Source organism: Anas platyrhynchos, chromosome 15 (genome assembly GCF_047663525.1).
Source record: "Anas platyrhynchos isolate ZD024472 breed Pekin duck chromosome 15, IASCAAS_PekinDuck_T2T, whole genome shotgun sequence".
Taxonomy (NCBI): Eukaryota; Metazoa; Chordata; class Aves; order Anseriformes; family Anatidae; genus Anas; species Anas platyrhynchos.
This window is the reverse complement of record NC_092601.1, coordinates 3,821,339-3,840,139: the sequence shown is the minus strand read 5'-3', so window position 1 is coordinate 3,840,139 and position 18,801 is coordinate 3,821,339. Positions and strand designations below refer to the sequence as shown.

The 18,801-nt window shown below is 37.8% G+C and overlaps 1 long non-coding RNA gene across 1 annotated transcript in view; it reads right to left on the bottom strand.

Moving 5' to 3' along the window:
- LOC106019527 (uncharacterized) overlaps window positions 1-18,801 on the bottom strand; it is an 81,642-nt gene that overhangs the window by 11,152 nt on the left and 51,689 nt on the right. The window contains exon 3 of the long non-coding RNA XR_003500761.3: window positions 5,562-5,601. This is a non-coding gene — a long non-coding RNA (uncharacterized lncRNA). The remainder of the gene's footprint in view (window positions 1-5,561; window positions 5,602-18,801) is intronic.

Sequence of the window (18,801 nt, the reverse complement as noted above, 5' to 3'; positions counted from 1 at the left end):
CCTAAATATACCCTCCAGCTTCTGGACAGTGGTAACAAACATGCTTTTATGATTATGATAAACTGTAAAAAGGTTGCTCAGCTATTAAAGGGCTAGACAGAGCCATTAAAAGAGTCCAGGAAAAAGATGGTAGCCAAGATGTAGTAGTCCTGTGACATATTATTCTTTAAATATCTGCTGATATAAATTCTTACCCTTTTTTCCTTTTGCTCTTAACTGTTGACTTGCAGGATGGCAGTTAGCTTATGAGCAAACTACAAACCTCCATGCACTGTTAAAGGAGTGTTAGCTGGTATAACACAATTCTGCTCTGTGCAGTAAAATGGTATGCAGTAAACATACCTGGCAAAACTGTATAGAATGTCAAATGACAACTTTCCTGGTTTTGTGATGAATCCATGGAAGTGTTAAAATCTGATCCAATTGAAAGAAGCCTTCCTGACTGTATCAGAAGATTTGAGATATATGATAACTGAAAATGGATTCCAAGCACTGTAGAGTAGAAGATTTATCTCAAATCAGAATAGAAACCCTGAAAGTCCACGCTGAACAATTGTACAGAATGAACCTGGGACTACATTGGAAGAGCAGCCCAGTTGTGTAATATTCTTCTGGACATACAGCAAATTCATAGCCATTCTCCACTTACTGTTAAACTAATACAGGCTGTTGAATTTATTCTCTCAATTTATGCCTTTCTAGGGCAGCAAAAGTCTTGCAATGATTTTTACTTTAAATATATACATATACATATACATATACATATACATATACATATATATAACTTTTATATATTTTATATGTTATATTTTATATATTATTATATAAAATTATATAAAATATAATTATAAATTATATAGTTATAATTTATATATAATATATAATATGTAATTATAAAATATATATTATATTTTATATATTATTATATATATATATATATATATATATATATATATATATATATATAACTTTTAAGTAACTCACATTTTTCAGTCCCCAACACCATGCACACAAGCCCTACCCTGAACAAAGGCTATTATCTGTACCAGCTCTGCAGTGTGATTTGGTTTTATGATGATGCCCATTGGGAACTGGCCTAGATTGTATTTACAAACACTCAGACCAGTTTTGCATTTGATAAGGAGATTTCCAAATGCAAACCAACATCCCAACAGTGACAACCTAGTTATATACCTGTGGAGTTCTGAAGGACAGAGAACATTTTCGTACTGTACCACCACCACCAGCACCATCCTAAGAACTATTATTATCATCCATATTCAGAGTGTCAGCATTAATTTTCCAACATAACATATGTCATTAGAGCTTGCTATAATCTTGGCACCGCTGGATTGTGCTGTTATTTTTGGCCTGATAACTAGGACCAAGGACAGCTGTGGCACCACCCTGATCATATTGATATTAGTGGCAGGACCAACAATAATCTGATGGAAAGTGAGATGGAAAAGGTGTTTGTTACCCACAAGCAAACAGCAGAAAGAGGGAAAGCACAGGAAAACCCACCTATTGTATTATGTTTTTTGGCAGGACCAGTTTAATCAAACATGTATACAACAGTGTAACAGGAGCAAGTAGCAGTCTGCCAAATCTGTGTGTCTAACTGCTCCTTTATCCCCCACGTAAGAAATTTCCACAGAACTGTACAGAGGTCAGGGCTACCAAGCATATTTTTCTAACACATCTCCATTGTATATCGTGTGTAAATCATCCCTAGAGATCATAGAATTATTAGATGTCATGACAATAATGCCAGCAATGTTGTAAAGTCTAGGTGCACATGGAATATTATCTAAAATATGTCCCACATTAATGTCAGCAAGCTCTGCTTAAAATCTGATTCTAAACTTCCAGAAGCTTGTTTTGATCTACAGTAATTAGCATTCATTCATTAAAATTCATTATTTACAAATATGCATATTGTGAAAGCAAAAAAGTTGTGCACATAAAGAGAAATTAAATATTTTATTATGTAAGCCTATTTGTATTGGGTATCTATGTCTGACTTTACATTATAGCTATATTTTGTTATCTTGCTTAAGCATAGCATCAATATAATTTTTGGAGTGCAGCATATAATCAGACATCACAGTTGGGGGAATCTGTTCTTTTGCTACAGATTTACCCTGTGGCTTTATGCGAAGAGCTGGGAGTATAATGCCAGGATTCATTCTACCCAACTGCTCTTGTGACAAGCAAGCCTAATAAAGAGATTTTAGCAAGAAGTTATTTATTTATTTATCTTGTCTCCAGGTGAAACATTATTTTGAGGCCAAAGTATTTTTGAGGATTATTTTCATTTTGGTCACTACTTTTATGCTTCAATATGAAGAAATTAAAACTGGATCATTGCTATTACCTTTTGATATTCCAAAAATAACCCTTCATCAACAATTTTCCTAGACAAATACTGATTGGTGAAATACACTTTAATTCCCCTAAAAAATATTAAAAACTGGTCACTTTTTTAATAATCTCCAATTATTATGTAAATTTAATTATTGAATCAAATTTTATTTGTTTGTAACAAATTTTCAAATACATTCCATGATTTACCATGCTTTTGCAATTTATAGATTTTTAAATGATTTTTTTTTTTAATGTTACTTCACAGCTTCCTTATGCTGGACATTTACTATAGTGTTTACTACCTACTGAAAATAAAAAGTAACATGAAATAACAGTGAGGTAAAACCAGAACATTTAACATTTCTCATAACTTGTAATGAACACCTCTGAATGTAGGCACCGTGAAACAGTATATATCATCAAGACCTCATTTGGAAGTCTGGTGTTTAATCTTTAAATCTCAGTAAAATAAATTATGTTTATGTATGTCAAGGTAATTATCCCATCAAATGAAGGTGCTTTCACACAGCTCAAGTACAAGCAACAGTGATAGCTTTTTCATATTTTTAATACAGTTGGAAACATTTATTTTAGTAGCTACTGAATGGAAAAGAAACACTTCATGCTGCCATTTCCAACCTCCTTAAGGTATTATTTTTAAAACGACCTAAAGAATTCAAAGGCAGGGGCACAATTCTCTGTTGATTACATTTTATAAGTTGTTATAAATGTTTTATAAAATGGAATTGCTTGCTATTAAATACTCCAGGGTTTTAAAGTTATTTCTATAGACCTATTTTTAATTTATACAAACACACACAAAAATAGCTACATTAAAGGACGCGGCAAAGTCACCCAATTGAAAGTTAGCACATGCCAGAATTAGAGAGGGCCAAGAAATCTTCCTTCTATCTGCTTCTATGTGCAACTTCTCCACTGCAAGGAGCACTGCAAACACAGTGTGGAGTTAGAGACTAGATCAGATAGAGTGGGGGAAGAATTAAGTTTCAGCAGGCATTCATAACACTGGCAATTTCTAACTTTTCAATGCATGATCATGAATCCATTGACTCTTAATTTAAAATGCTGTGATCTTTTTAAAGGGAGAAGTTTACAGTCAGATTATAACATTACAATTACATTTCCCCAGCTATTTCTTTAGTTCTGCTGTCCCCAATGCTTCTCGCTCCTTTTCTTTTTTCTTGTTTTGCCTTTGCTTTTCTAATTTATGATGTTCTGCAGAAGACAAAAGCCCAGAAGAACTCAGTACACTGGCATCACGCCTGGAAAGGTGACATATTGCACATATATTTTTCATACATTTTCAAAAATATCTGTGCGATATTTTTTTTTTTGCATGGATTACTGTACGTGTTTGGCAGAGCAACACCCCTCCCTTTATGCTAGGCAACCACACAAGGACATTCTGCCTTCAGTTCCTGCTGAAACTTCCCACAGAAACATACTCCTTCAGAAAAGGATCCCTTGCTCAGAGCAGCTCTGAACTATTCTTGTAGCTGTCAGCAAAAGCTTGCAAAGCTCTTGCAGTGGGAATGTGCTGCTTTATAATAGATTGGGACGTGATCTGAAGCAAGAAGCAAGTAAGTATTTCAGGGTACGGTTCAAATCACAAGCTGAGCCACCACACAATACAATCCTTGGACAGAGTTCCTTATCTGAGAGTTATCTTATCTTTTCCTTATTCCTAATCTGCCTTTATGTGTTAGCACACCAAAAAAAAAAAAAAAGACTTTTCTTTAATAGTAGCTGCATCCAAGCTCTATCCCCCAGATGAAAGATTAAGCAAGTGAAGTAAAAAACACCTGGACTTCAAGAGGAATCTAACTTTAAAGCAAATCTGTGTTTTTTTTTTTCCCAAAGTTCTGCATTTGTCCTACCTGCACCCAAGATACCTGAGAACCTGGCAGGCTTCATCCAAATACACTTTGCTTTAGAGTGACTTCATGAGCTTGCTCAAGTGCAGAAGTGGCACATCACTGCAACCTCATGGACTCCACCTTGCAGCTGGCCAAGCTGTATTGGGCCTCTGAAAGAGGCTGCAGACAGGCTGATCCTGCATCACACAGATTCTTGACTGAGGACTCTCAGTGTGTGAAGCTATGAAATTCTCATTTACTCAATGCAGAAATTCAGAACTTACATTTTGCACCCGTACTTCTGATGTAGTAATTAAAAAAAGTGAGACAAAAATTCAGTACTAAACACTGAAGGCATTTTGGAAATCATAAGTCTCGAAGTTCTGTTCTTTGAAAGCCTGAAAATACTTCTTCCTGGAAACAGTTGTCTTTGTTCAGTCCTCCACTTCACACTTCAGATGCTAGAAACCTATATGCACAACCCTCTGTGTTTCATTTAAGGGCCAGGACTAACATTGTTAAGGATATTACCCTTTAGTCTGATGGTGAAACTAAAAGCCACCACTAAGGTCACTGAAGGAGAAAAAAAGTTAATGTAGGTTTCATCAAGACTCAGTGGAATATAAATTTAAGTCATTGTAATGCCAGTGGCTTTTTCCCTGGTTTTCAGGATTTCTATCTATAATTGAAATAAGATTTGGAAACTGTTGAATTGATCTATTAAAAACTAGTGTAATTTGTTTTTAGAGGTTTAGCTGTTAGTGAGCTGTTGTTCAACTACTGTGCAATATCTGTAGATAAAAGACATGGCGGACAAAAATACTGGTTGTGTCTTCACAGCTATTCAATATGTTTTTCTTCTGCACATTAGAATTATTCTGCAAAATCAGTCTAAAATCATGTACTTCCTGTTCATTATGAATAGAGGGAAGAAAAAGAAAAAAAGCACTTTTTCATTGATGGCAGATATTCCCACTGGTGTCCGTCAGTTTTGGATCAGACAGTATGGATCTCGTCTGATATATTCATATATTCAAAGGCAATAGGACAGCCAACATCTTCCAGCAATGCTGGATCATAACTTTATGAGCAATAAGGAAGAACTTACACTGCAGGTTTTAGGAGAACAATCTGCAAAGAACTGAATGCTCATGAAGATTGAGCACCACTAGAGATACCTCAGCTTACATACCTGAACCTTCAAACCATATCATGCCTTGACTCCCAAGCTCTGCTCATCTTGCTAGACACTCCCTTCCCAGACAAAGAGCCCAACTGAAATGGCAGGTACCTGAAATGCCCTTCAAGAGAAATTACCTTCTTGCTTGCTTTCCTCTTCTGAGTCCTCTCTACAGACCTGTGAAAGAGATAGAAGATTTATTTTATTTTATTTTATTTTATTTTATTTTATTTTATTTTATTTTATTTTATTTTATTTTATTTTATTTTATTTTATTTTATTTTATTTTATTTTATTTTATTTTATTTTATTTTATTTTATTTTTTAACTCACACAGAATTAAGTCAAAGGTAATAATGGTAATGTTTCTTTCCCATGTGCTTTACTTCACATTTGCTCACATTGAATTTCATCTGACGTTTTATTGTCCAGTCACTTGGTTTTAGTTGCTGCACCTTCCTGAGCCAGGTCCTGTGTATCAGTGGCTGTATACTTGTCATAACTGTAAGCATAACACTGGATAACTTAAGCTGCAGGGGAGGGGAGGCGGGGAAGTGTAAGGGTCTCTTTTAAGAAACAAGTTTTTCTAGGTGCACATGAGAACAATGGATAATATGCAGAGTAACCTACACCTGCTGTATCCAGTATCAAGGTCAGAGTGCTGAGGAAGTAGTGTGCAGCAGAAAATATTGTTCTGAGTTTTATTTAAAGGGATACCAGCTATTCTATCAGTTGCAGTCTGCACTCTTTCTATTGCTTTATTTAATCTTCTGTATATTGATAGCTATTTCCACAGACATTAAATGTCAATATTAATTTTAATTTTTTCAATATTAATTTTAAATTGTATGAAACCAGGAAAATGAAATAATGAAAATATACATGTATTAGCTGTCATCAGTACAGTCCTGGATTTCAAACTGCTGGAAACAAACATGGTTTATTCTTTTCCCACTAAACCAATCCCACTGGCTTCACTTAACACAGCTATAGAAAATATTCCTTTTTGTTGTTTTTGGTTTCTATTGCAGCACCATCAAGGCCCAGGAAGCACTTAATGAGAAATACAAATTGGTGCAAATATCACTTTTTTTTTTCCTCTGGCACACACTTTAAATGAGTCTGTATGATACAGTTTTCAGTCTCTCTGTCTCTGCAGTGCTGTACAGCTCTCCCAACACCCAGCCTTCCAGGAAGCCTTTTCTTTTCCTGAATTGGCATGAAGCAGTTGCTAGAGAAACCTAACACACAGCAAGCAGAAGGGGGGAAATTGAGTTGGCCTGACAACAAAATAGAACACAACTTGTATATAAAGAAAACTAAATCACAACCCAAAAGAGTTAAAAGATTTCAGATATGTGTGTGAGTTTATATATACATATATATATATTTATATATTAGGATTGTTGGACCTTCCCCTCAAAAAAAAAAGACTATATTAAAATAACATTTGGGTTCTGCTGGTCCATGCCAGATCAGCCAAAGAACGTCTTCGGTGTAGTGGAACAACGGGGCAAAGTGATGGGCAGAAAATAAGACCTGCTCCTCAGTGATTTTTTTAATTTGTTTTGTTTTGTTTTGCAACTAAACATAAATCAAAACAGTCTTTGTTCATGGATTTGCTGTGAATACCATTCAGCCATGAAGATTTTTATACATAACTATCATTAAGCACCTTATATCCTTCTCCAGGTGGTATAACACATCCTTAAAGTTTCAAGTGCTAGAACCACTGAGGGAGCAGATATTCATTCCTTCATGTTCAGTTTATTTTTATTTTCCAGCACTGATCCTGCTAATAATGTAAATTTTGCTAGTTAATAGTTTTAAAAATTATTCCAAAGGTAAAACCGGAGTAGGAAAAATCTAAAAGAAAAACAGAAATTCTGAAACATCTGCTGACAGGATATTATTAGTATTAATTGGGAAGCAGTGAAAAAAGTCCACCCTGCATCGACCCTGGACTATATCTCTACTAGGTACCTCCTGTAGTCCTAAAAGATTTAGGACAGGACACAGGGATACTGAGAGGCACATTGTTCATAATAACGTGATGAAAACTATTGTCTCCACAACAAATCTCTCAGTTCTCTACACCTGCAACAGAACATGCATCTCTGCAGTAGATCAGGGTCACTGAAAGCACAGACAATGTCCAGAAATGGACCTAACAAGAATTCTGATCCAACTTTATCACAGTTTCAGGGAGGTAACATATTCCTCCTTCCCAGTGAGATTTATATTTCTTAACAGTATCCCAGTATCTAAAGCACCACTTGGACTAACACAGCCAAAGCTAGCACCCTACTTTTTTGCTGAACACGTCCTCATAAAAAAGCTAAGTGTTTCCAAGCAAAATCAATTCAGAAGCTGTGGACTGCAAAAGACAGCAATGACTGATTTGGTAGTGTCCTGAAAAGGCTCTTTTTAACTTTTGCTGACTTCACTGGGATCTGACTGACTGAGAAAGTAGAGAGACTGTGACTACAGTCCTACTTTTTCCTTACTATCTACTTAAACACTGCTCTGAAGAGCATCTTCTAGGTGCCTCACATGGCTGATCTTGCTCATGAGACCATGCACCCAAGGTACACCCTATGGAGGGGCAGTGGGGCCACTGCAGTACCATCCCTCCCAGGGTTTTGGGTGCCAGGGGTCCCAGAGGCTCTCAAAGAGACACTGTGCTGAAACCTCCATCTCCCTCAGTATCTAGTTGATAAATAAATAAATAAAAACATAAAAATTTAAAATATGGGCAGGGAGAATTCACTCCAACATATTTACCTCAACAGCGATTTATTTACACTGCTGGAATAGCATAAATTAATGTTTCAAAAGTACAGTATAAATCAAACCAAATTATCCCCTCTTTCTAACACCCTCATCACAAAGACCAGTTAATTGATGTGAACAGCTCAATTTCCTCATCTAGGCAAACACAGGGAACACTGACTTCACACTTCAATCCTCTGGGAACCATTGCATACCCAAAATGGAGTCTAGGGAGCTAGTGAGAGTTTGTTTCTGAAAAAAACTTTCCTTCCTTAACCTCCTGTAGTAAACGGATGCCTAGTGGAGGTGAAGCAGAAGATGACTGGATGGTGAAGAAACAAAACTTTTATCAACAAGAACAGAGAATCTCATAAAGCTGTGTTTGAATTTTTGAGTGATCTGTCTTTGTTCCCTAGAAATCTTGCAATATCTGTCTTTCCATGTCAAGAGAGAGAGACAGAAACACTAATTTACATGGTATATTAGCAACAACTTTCATACTAGGTGCATTACCAATGTTTGCAAGTCTTTATCTGGCTTGCACAATATATATTTATGTATAAAAAAATATATGAAAAAAAAAAAACACATTTTGTAGTAAACACTTTCATGTTCTGAATTTTTATTTTTTATAAGGTGGAACACACATCACTAAGAAAATAAGTGCACCATTAAAAACACTCCATGCATAATAAAAACTGATTTTAATTCATTCTGACAATCCCAAATCCTGTTGGAGTATATATAGCCAAAACTGACCATTTCAAACATTTAGTTTTCCAAAGGTAAATAAAAAGCAGATGCTGTTCTCCTCTCACAGCAATTTTTACAGAGTCCATTCTCCTTACTTAATTGTAGTCAGTTCTGATTTATATTGATGTGGGTGAGGTTTTGGTCCATTATTCTTATAAGGCAAATTTCCTAACTCTACTTCCCCTGTTCACACTGAGTACAATCCATTAGTAACCTTGATGACTTCAGAATGATTGACTCATATTTAAAGTTTAAGATTGAAGTCGTGTGGTTTTTTTTAATTTCAAGAATAGCAACTCTATTCTAGGACAGAAATACTCTAACAGATGTAAGATATGTTACCTATATAGAGATATGTAGAAGAAAACTATATGCTAAGGGACAATCATACAGCTCTCCAAAACATTCTTCTGTGCTTCTTGGTCTTGCAGGACTTACTGAATTTGCTGTGGGCTGTGAAGAAGAGCTGCTGTATTTCCAAGTTAGTAGAGACTTGTCCTGACCACATGCGTTGCCAGTTATGGGACTGAATGAAAGGTAAAAACAGAATGACCAAACAGACCTCCTAGCATAGCTCCTGGCACCACAAGGGATTATCAGAGAAAAACAGAATTCATTCTCTTTCCTTCTTTTATATGGTATTTTCAAAGCATTTCCTTTTAAAAAACACATATCACAATGCAAAGGAAAAGTTCTTTAAATCATGCTTTTGTTTTCTGTAGAAAAAAAATAGGAAAACAAAAAGCTGATTATGCCTCTGTCATCTGTGTTTAAGCAAGCAGATCCTGTGCGGTAAAAGATATCAGGTGTTGTAGATGTTTTGAAGAAGAGCTTCCTGAGAAGCAGAGAGGAAAGCAGACAGGCCATGGATGTGAAGCAAAATACAGGGCTTGCAGTCACAGGCTGTGTTGCTAAGATAAATGAATTTTTCTGTACCTGATGTCAAAAACAAAAAGGTTTCAAAAAATACAAAGAGCTGACATATCCTATTTAAACAACTTAAAGAAATATTTTTTATCCTCAAAAATTGTCAAGTATCACCTGACACACAGTCAATGTGTGTCTTACTGCTGCTATCCAGAGGAGCTATAGCTTTTGCTCTATTAGGGATTTTGCTGTTTTCCTGCTCTCACATGAATCCAGAGCTCGAGTCATCCAAGACAAACCAGAGCCCTCTACATGAGTAATCATCAAGCAGAACTGAACACTCATTTGCTGCTGTTTGCAATCTCATTTGTTTGCCAAAAATGAGGGGGTGTCGCTGTTGTAAAATAAAGGTTTATTTAATGGAAGACAGTGCTATGACTTTATTTTCAAAATATTTGTCTCAATAGCCATGTCTACCTACATTAGAGTAGAATTTGTAAAGATTAAAACCTTTCTTTCATGCACTCAGCTTTCAGTGAAGTCACCTAGAGCAGAATTGTGTTCCAGAGACAGGTGGTAGTATCTCAAAATTTATAACTTGGATGTTTCTGCTTTTACTTACTCTTCCTAATCTTCTAAAGGAGAAAAGAAAACCCATAAGACTGGAAGACTGCAATAGCAGAGGACTCACATGAATGACCTGAAAGTCCCTTAAATCCCTTGTTTCATATCCTTATGTAAATGTGAGGTGCATTCTGTGGTTGTTTTTTTGTTTGTTCGGTTGGTTGGTTGGTTTTTGGTTTTTTGTCTTGTCTTCTGTCAGTAAATATTTCACCCCAGTAGCTATCAAAACTCTGGCTTCAGCAAAATTCTCTTTTCATGTAATCAGTTTTCATTTTCATCACGGTTGAAGATAAAGCCTACGCTATTGTATCTTTCAGAACTGATTCCAGAAGCTGATTCTCTGCTTCCCTTAGCTTGCAGCCTTTCGGAAGGGCTCTATACCCTTCCAAACAACAACACACATTGCTATAGTTCCCATTAATTCATCACTGATTCAGCCTAATTTTAAAGTATATTTCTGTTTGTAATACTAAGGGTTAGACTACAAGACTTTCTGCTCTTTGTGAGCTAAGTGTGTTTTGGCTGTGAAACCCTGAGCTGACATTTGCCCGTGTCGCAAATATGCTACGTATTTGTCAAGATGGGCACCAGATTGTATTTTGATAGCTACTGTGTCAGTGGAATAGTCTCAGCCAAAAATATGTGTCTCTGGCAGCTTGTGTCTCCTGTGTCCAGTTCACAAAGTCATCACTTAACATTTACCCATACATTTCAAACTTTGACAACATATTTCAAAAGGAGAAATACCAGATTGTGGATCCTCATCAGATTAGCATATAAATGCTTTTCTGTATTGTAAAGCAGACACTGAGAGAGTGTCACTAACCTGGAATGACCAGACAGAACCGGGATTTTTTATTTTATTTTATTTTATTTTTTATCTGAACAGTTTCTCTCATGTTGATTGTGTTGAGTTTGACTCAGGTAATCTTAAGGTGACTCTTTAATATAACATGTTTAATTTAAGGCACTAATCTACTCAATGGATTCCAGAAGAACATGAGAATGTTCTAAGCTCGCCATCAAATTTCCCTAAAGAAAAATTAGACAAAACAAAACATGTTTTTTCATTATAACTGGTTCTTAAAACTTTTCACAGAAGATGAACTTCACAAAGGATGGGAAGTTTCCAGTTAGAAGATCTAGAGCAAACTGAAAAATGAAACACTAAAGCCTTGAGATGATGTTCTTTTCCCCTCTAGTGATGGAAGAACAGCAACTCTTTCTGGAATTAGTTACCACGCTCATATGATAATGGTAGCCTCTTGCTCCCTATTATAACCACATACCAAAGGTTTATCATGATCCATTAATTATGAAAGAGATCAATTCTAAAACAAAACAAAAAGCCCCTTTAGTTTACATTTGCACTTTGCGTTCATTCAGTCTCAATATCAGTGTGCATGGCATCTTCTGGAGGAAGGCTACTACCTTTCAACCTTTCAGTTGCAAATGCCTTGATTACATTAAGGTACACACACATTCTGTCCCCCCAGATTCCTCTTCCCCCCCCCCCCCCCCCCCAAAAAAAAAAGAAACAAAATGTCACTATCAGGACATCAAACTATCATCATTGGGATCTCTTAAGAATTAGCTGTAATACATGTATACCCAGCCACACCTCACCTGAAGCCACTGGGGCCCTGAGAAGCTGTCACCCGTTCCCACCTATGAGTTACCCCTATCCTTCTCCTGCAGTTCTCCAAGAGCTGAATATGTAAAATGCAGAGATTTTCCTCTGCAGATTATAGAAATGGCCACACCCATTTCTGCTTAGCAAAATGGCAATTCCCAAGCGACAAAAAAAAGCCAACCAGTTCTGACTCATGACATCCAACACAAACAATAAAAAAAGCCAACAAGCCAAAGACGAAGTATAACCTTGTGTCAGTGCTGGTAAAGCAGATCAAACTCTTTTTTGATTCAGTATCTTTAATCCAAGCCAGCAAGCACAGATGTTGTCTAATACATCAGTGAATCAGACTTTGCAGTTCCTTCTCCATGAGGATGACACATGGCACCCCAGGGAAGAGTCTAAAAGAAGTAACTGTAAACTTTAATATGCTTCCACATTAAATGGCATCTGTGCTCACTAGCTGGGCTTGTTTATTTATGTATTTATTACAGCATACAGGATCTTTGCAGAACTATGTGTTAAAAGAAATTCTTTTCTTCTAATCTAACTGAATTTGAGTAGCACAGCTGCACTTGAAATTGGCAAAATTTGGGCAATTTCAATACTAAAGTTGCCATTTGTTTGTATTGCTGCAGCCTGTTTTTCTGCTACTTGTTTATCTCAGAAAATTCAGCACTCACGTTTTTACCATAACATTCTATTTGCACTGTCTGGCTTCAGTTGTTTTGTGTCATGAGTGCAATACATTTTAAATCTGAGAATCTCAGCAGTTTTCTCGAGTCAGGGATAATGGAGGATTCCCAAAGTTAGCAGGGCACAGTTTAGACCCATTGCTACTACTGCTGCTGCTACAATTACTATAAAGTAAATTCTGATATTTTCCAGCTGTAAGTGATATATCATTAAAGTAGAATATGTTTCCAGGCCTTTAAAGACAGTATTCAAAGCAGGAGTTACTTAGTCAAGACATCCTTGGTACAGCTGTAGAATTACGATTTATCTTGTACTATCCTATTGATAGTTATGGATCTTCACTGGAATTTGAGACAGGTAATGTCCACAGAGATCATAATGCTGCAGAGATTTTGTTCCTCCCTCTTCTTATTGGGCAACATCTCAGATACATTACTTTACAGTCTCTGTAATCTGAACACTGCTAGAGAAAATTGTCACCTACTATGAAGTATCTTTGTGCCAGCAGTGACTTCAGCGATACTTCAAAACTCCACATTCAAAGACTCAGAGTGGTTCTGTATCTCTTGCTATGTGCTGTAAAAACTTGAGTCCAGAAAAGACATGAAGTGACATCATTCCCTGAACTATTACTTCAGGGAAGGACAACTGCTCTGAATGATATTACAGCATCAATTATTTTTATAGCACCAATCACCAATACTATTTTTGAATTTTCTCCAGTACTCTGTGAGTTACACCTAAACACAGTGCCATGCATTATATTAATTTGTTACTCCTTTACTATTTTCTGCCATTAGCATCTGGACACTCCAAATGAAATCAGACATTAAGTTGATAAGCACTATACAAACACAGAAGAAAAACAAACCACAACTACAAGGAGCTATATGAGGATACAGAATGGAAAAACCAAAGTTGCTCAACAGAGCTGGCAGAGTAGACTGTCTTTGAATCCCACTGGCTGCTGAATATTCTGCATTGCTTCCTAATCACAGTACAGTAGTGCCTCTGTGCTGCATGCTTCCATTTTAGAGAGGTGTACTTGACCTCTAAGATGCACCAAAGGGCAGCGAATTACATTTTTCAGCTTGCTTTCACTATAAAAAGAGCCAAAAAAAACAAACAAACAAAAAAATCAAACATTTATTTCTTGGTTATTTCCTAGTTACTTTTAGGTCAGATCAGTGCCTCTGAATCATTTTATAAACAATAATGTTTAAATTATGAGGTCGCAATAAGGACAAAAAATGTGCATCTCTGGATACGCAATTGGAAGAGGGCAAGGGAAGAGCACTTCCACTATCATGAAGACAACTTGTATCAAAGCCCGATCGACAACTTTTATCAAAGCCTGATCCAATGAACCAAATGTACCCATATTTCAGCTACATCTTTCAGTACACTTCACATTTCAGCACATATTTCAGCAATATTTCAGGTGCATGTGTGAAGGTAGAGGACCTTTGATGCCAATGACAGTGACAAAATAAAAGTCAAAAAAATCCATATTTTCATGGCGTTCAGCATTTTAAAAGTATTTATGAACGAGTCACTAGTATGTAATTAGTTGAAAAAGCATGAAAAATAAACCATACAATGTTATCTGCTACTAGGGATAGCCCACTGAGATCAAACTATTCATAAAAGTCACATAAAGGAACCTTTTAGAGAAGAAAGAATTTAATTTTGGTCTCAATTTGGTGCCAAAAGGCTATTCTCACCCCTTGGGCTCAGGTAGCCTTTGCACAGGTACGAAAGACTGGGAATGGAGCTAGCATTGCAACCCCTGAAATTCCTTTATATGAATACTAAGTGTATACCTAGACATGTTTCCATGCTGAGAATAATGCAACCAGCAGCTATCAGTCATAATATGAGCTGTGCAAAATATCCCCAAAGTAAAAACATTCAGAAACAGGATCCCCAGTTAATATTAGCTTGTATGTTTCATGATACAATCAAAATCCTTTTTAGTTGAAAAATACACTTGAAATTGAGGGAAGATGCTAAGATATTTATTTATTTATTTATTTATTTTAATCATTAAACAGTGGAAATGTTTGCAAAGGAAACTGTAGTTGTTGTCAGACTAATATACAACACAAAAGAATAGCTAGTACCAGTTTCATATTCCCACTGTTCTCTCACTTTAATTAGATGTGAATCTTGTAAATTATTCAGTGCTTCTTAAAAATATGTTTTCAACGAGAAAATAGCCCACAAATTAAGTTAGAACACTAGCCTTTGCAAACTCTTAATATAAACTCTGAACAACCATGTACAAAACTATTGTTTTCTTGTGCAGTGTTGAGAGTGCTTCTTTGAGATGGTAATACAGACAGCAACAAAAGCAAGTGTCAAGCTAATCTGCATAATAAACACTTTCCAGGAAGTCTAAAATAAAAGATACTTTCCAACTACCTGATATAAGGCAAATTTTCTAGAACATGTTCATTACCATGGAAATAGAAGATTTTCTACCCCCAGTTACCTCAGCCCTTCCAGTAGGACAAATAACTAATATCTGTCAAATCCCTTCTCCTGGGTAACAAGAGTAGTCTTTTGGATTTATTTATTTTTTGTTCCCTCTCATTCAAACTTACATGCACATAGGCACAAATTTAAAGATGCTGCTATAGCTAGTCAAAGAAATAAACTGCATTCCTGACAGCGCTTATTTCACATCTTCTGCAATTCTCATTTCCCAGGAAGGCTCATCTCCTTCTCAGAGTGGGATGCCATGGAATTAGTGTGGCCATCAGTCCAGAATTTGAGTGTTTGGAAAAGAGGACAGATGAGTATTAAAAAAAATAAAATAAGTAAAAGCAGATAGTCAATTACCAGGTGAACAGGCTATATATTGAGACACATACTTTATCAAGGGGACAATATGAAATTTGATGACAAAAGAAACATATTTTAAAATGCTCCCAGAACAAAAATTATTATCAGTTCTACCCACTAAAATTTCACCTTCTGCACAAAGTTAGTCAAACAGTAAGTCTTCAAGGGTGTATTCATATTGCTTAATTTAATGCCCCAACAGTAAGTGTTAAAGGTAGGGACCTAGCCTTCCTGGGCTTCCTACAGATGTAAGGAAAGTTTCTTCAGTGAGGGACTAAAAACCTCATGTTGTCTTAGATTCCTACATGGGTGTCATGCAGGCTCAAAGCTTCTTTCCTTTTAACTGCAAGGGTTTCACACATCACATCATCTCACATTCACTTATTCACTCCTTTCCCAAACCAAACAATACTGCCCAATTCAGAGACAGGTGCCTGGTTCCCTAAGGAAGCTGTGCTGCCCCTTGCTATGAAACTTGCTGTGATTATGTTGTTTGCATCACCAAACCTGGCAGAGATCTTAAAGCAATGAGACACCATTCTGCAAATATGTCAATACACAGGGCTAGGTAGGGGAGAGAGCCCCTGTTACACCACATGGTGCAACATGAGGTTTGTCAAACATTAAGAGATCCATGCACAAGTTCCACCTCCAAAGAAAACCCTAAGAAAAGTTTGTTTTTCACTGTGAAGCAGCCCTGTGCAACCAAAAAAGTTGGACTTCTCTTCCATAGAGACAGGAATAAAAATCAAACCTCAGATGAAAACTAGAGACTGTCTTGCTTTATCTTATATACTTTTTTTTGTTGTTGTTATTTATAATGATTTTTGCCTTTCACTTATCCTGGGATTATTTCTTTCAAATAATATTGACCATCTGGAATAGCAGTGTCCAATGAGAACCTCTATTTCGTTATTTCCAAAGAACTTCGGTCTTAATTAATATAGGCTTACTTGACAAAAAAGGTCTCCCAGCTAATGTTAAAATTTGCAAGTAGAGCTGACAGAGCTGTGAGTTATTTTATATAGCAGTTCAAATTAAAATAATAGTCATAACAACAATAGGAAAAATAGAAAAGTTAGAAAAGAAATTAACATTTTCCAAACTATTCAGTTTAAAAAAAAAAAAAAAAAAAAAAAAGGAAAAATTTGTTTGGAGACTAAACTAAAATTATTTGGGACAGAATCACAGAATCACAGAATCGCAGAACTGTAGGGGTTGGAAGGGACCTCGAAAGATCAGAGGGTCCAACCCCCCTGCCAAAGCAGGTTCCTCAGAACAGGCTGCCCAGGTAGGCATCCAGACAGGCCTTGAATATCTCCAGAGAAGGAGACTCCACAACCTCCCTAGGCAGCCTGTTCCAATGCTCCGTCACCCTCACCGTGAAGAAGTTCTTTCACATGTCAGTGCGGAACTTCCTGTGCTCTAACTTGCAGCCATTGCCCCTTGTCCTAACCCCACAAACCACTGAGAAGAGGTTGGCTACATCCTTCTGTCCCCCACCCCTCAGATATTTATATACACTGAGAAGATCCCCTCTCAGTCTTCTCTTCTCCAGGCTGAACAGGCCCAGGTCTCTCAGCCTTTCTTCATAAGGAAGATGCTCCAGGCCCCGTATCATCTTTGTGGCCCTCTGCTGGACTCTTTCCAGGAGATCCCTGTCTTCCTTGTACCGGGGAGCCCAGAACTGGACACAGTACTCCAGGTGAGGCCTGACCAGGGCAGAGTAGAGGCGGAGGATCACCTCCCTTGACCTGCTGGCCACGCTCCTTTTAATGCACACTAGGATTCCATTGTCCCTCTTGGCCACAAGGGCACACTGCTGGCTCATGGTCAACCTGTCATCCACCAGAACTCCCAGGTCTTTTTTGTCAGAGCTCCTCTCCAGCAGGTCATTCCCCAGCCTGTACTGATACTTCGGGTTGTTCCTTCCCAGGTGCAGGACTCTACACTGCTCTTATTAAATCTCATTTGGTTTCTTCCTGCCCATCTCTCCAGCTGGTCCAGGTCTCACTGAATGGCAGCACAGCCTTCTGGCGTGTCAGCCACTCCTCCCAGCTTTGTGTCATCAGCGTACTTGCTGAGGGTGGACACTATCCCCTCATCAAGGTTGTCGATGAAGATGTTGAACAAGACCAAACCCAGCACCAACCCCTGGGGAATACTGCTAATCTGCTCTGCTGATGACCACCCTCTGAGCTCGGCCAGTCAGCCAGTTCTCCACACACCTTGCTGTCCACTCATCTATCCCACACTTTCTCAGCTTTGCTATCAGGATGTCATGGGAGACAGTATCGAAAGCCTTGCTAAAGTCAAGGGAGATGACATCCACTGATCTGCCGCCATCTACCCAGCTGGTGGTGCCATCATAGAAGGCAACAAGGTTGGTTGAGCATGACTTCCCCTAGGTGAATCCATGCTGACTACTCCTCATAACCTTTTTCTCTTCCAATTGCTTGGAGATGGCATCCAGAACAAGCTGCTCCAATACCTTTCCAGGGACAGAGGTGAGACTGACAGGCCTGTAGTTTCCCGGATCCTCCTTCCTGCCCTTCTTGAAGACCAGAGTGACACTGGCTATCCTCCAGTCTTCAGGCACCTCACCCATTCTCCAGGACCTTCAAAGATGATAGAGAGCGGTTCGGCGATCACATCTGCCAGCTTCCTTTGCAACGTGGATGCATTCCATTGGGACCCATGGATTTGTGTGCGTTGAGCTCACTCAGACACTCCCGAACCACTCCCATGTCCGCCAGGGGGGAGCCCTCCATTTCCTAGACCCTTTGTCCTATTGCCAGGGGAGAGGAATCCTGAGGGAGTGTCCTTGAAGCAAAGACTGAAGCAAAGAAAGCATTCAGTATCTCTGCCTTCTCAGCATCTCCCGTGACCAGGACACCCCCCTCATTCAGCAAGGGACCCACATTATCCCTAGTCTTCCTCTTGCTGTTTACATACTTGAAAAAACCTTTCTTGTTATCCTTTATCTCTTTTGCAAGCCTAATCTCTCGGTGGGCTTTTGCCTTCCTCGTCGCATCCCTACAGGCTCTGACAACACATCTATACTCCTCCCAAAAGGATAGGCCCTTTTTCCACATTTCATAGACCATCCTCTTCCTTTTGATCTCATTGATGAGCTCCTTGCTCATCCATGCAGGTTTCCTGCCCCCCTTCCCCGATTTGCTATT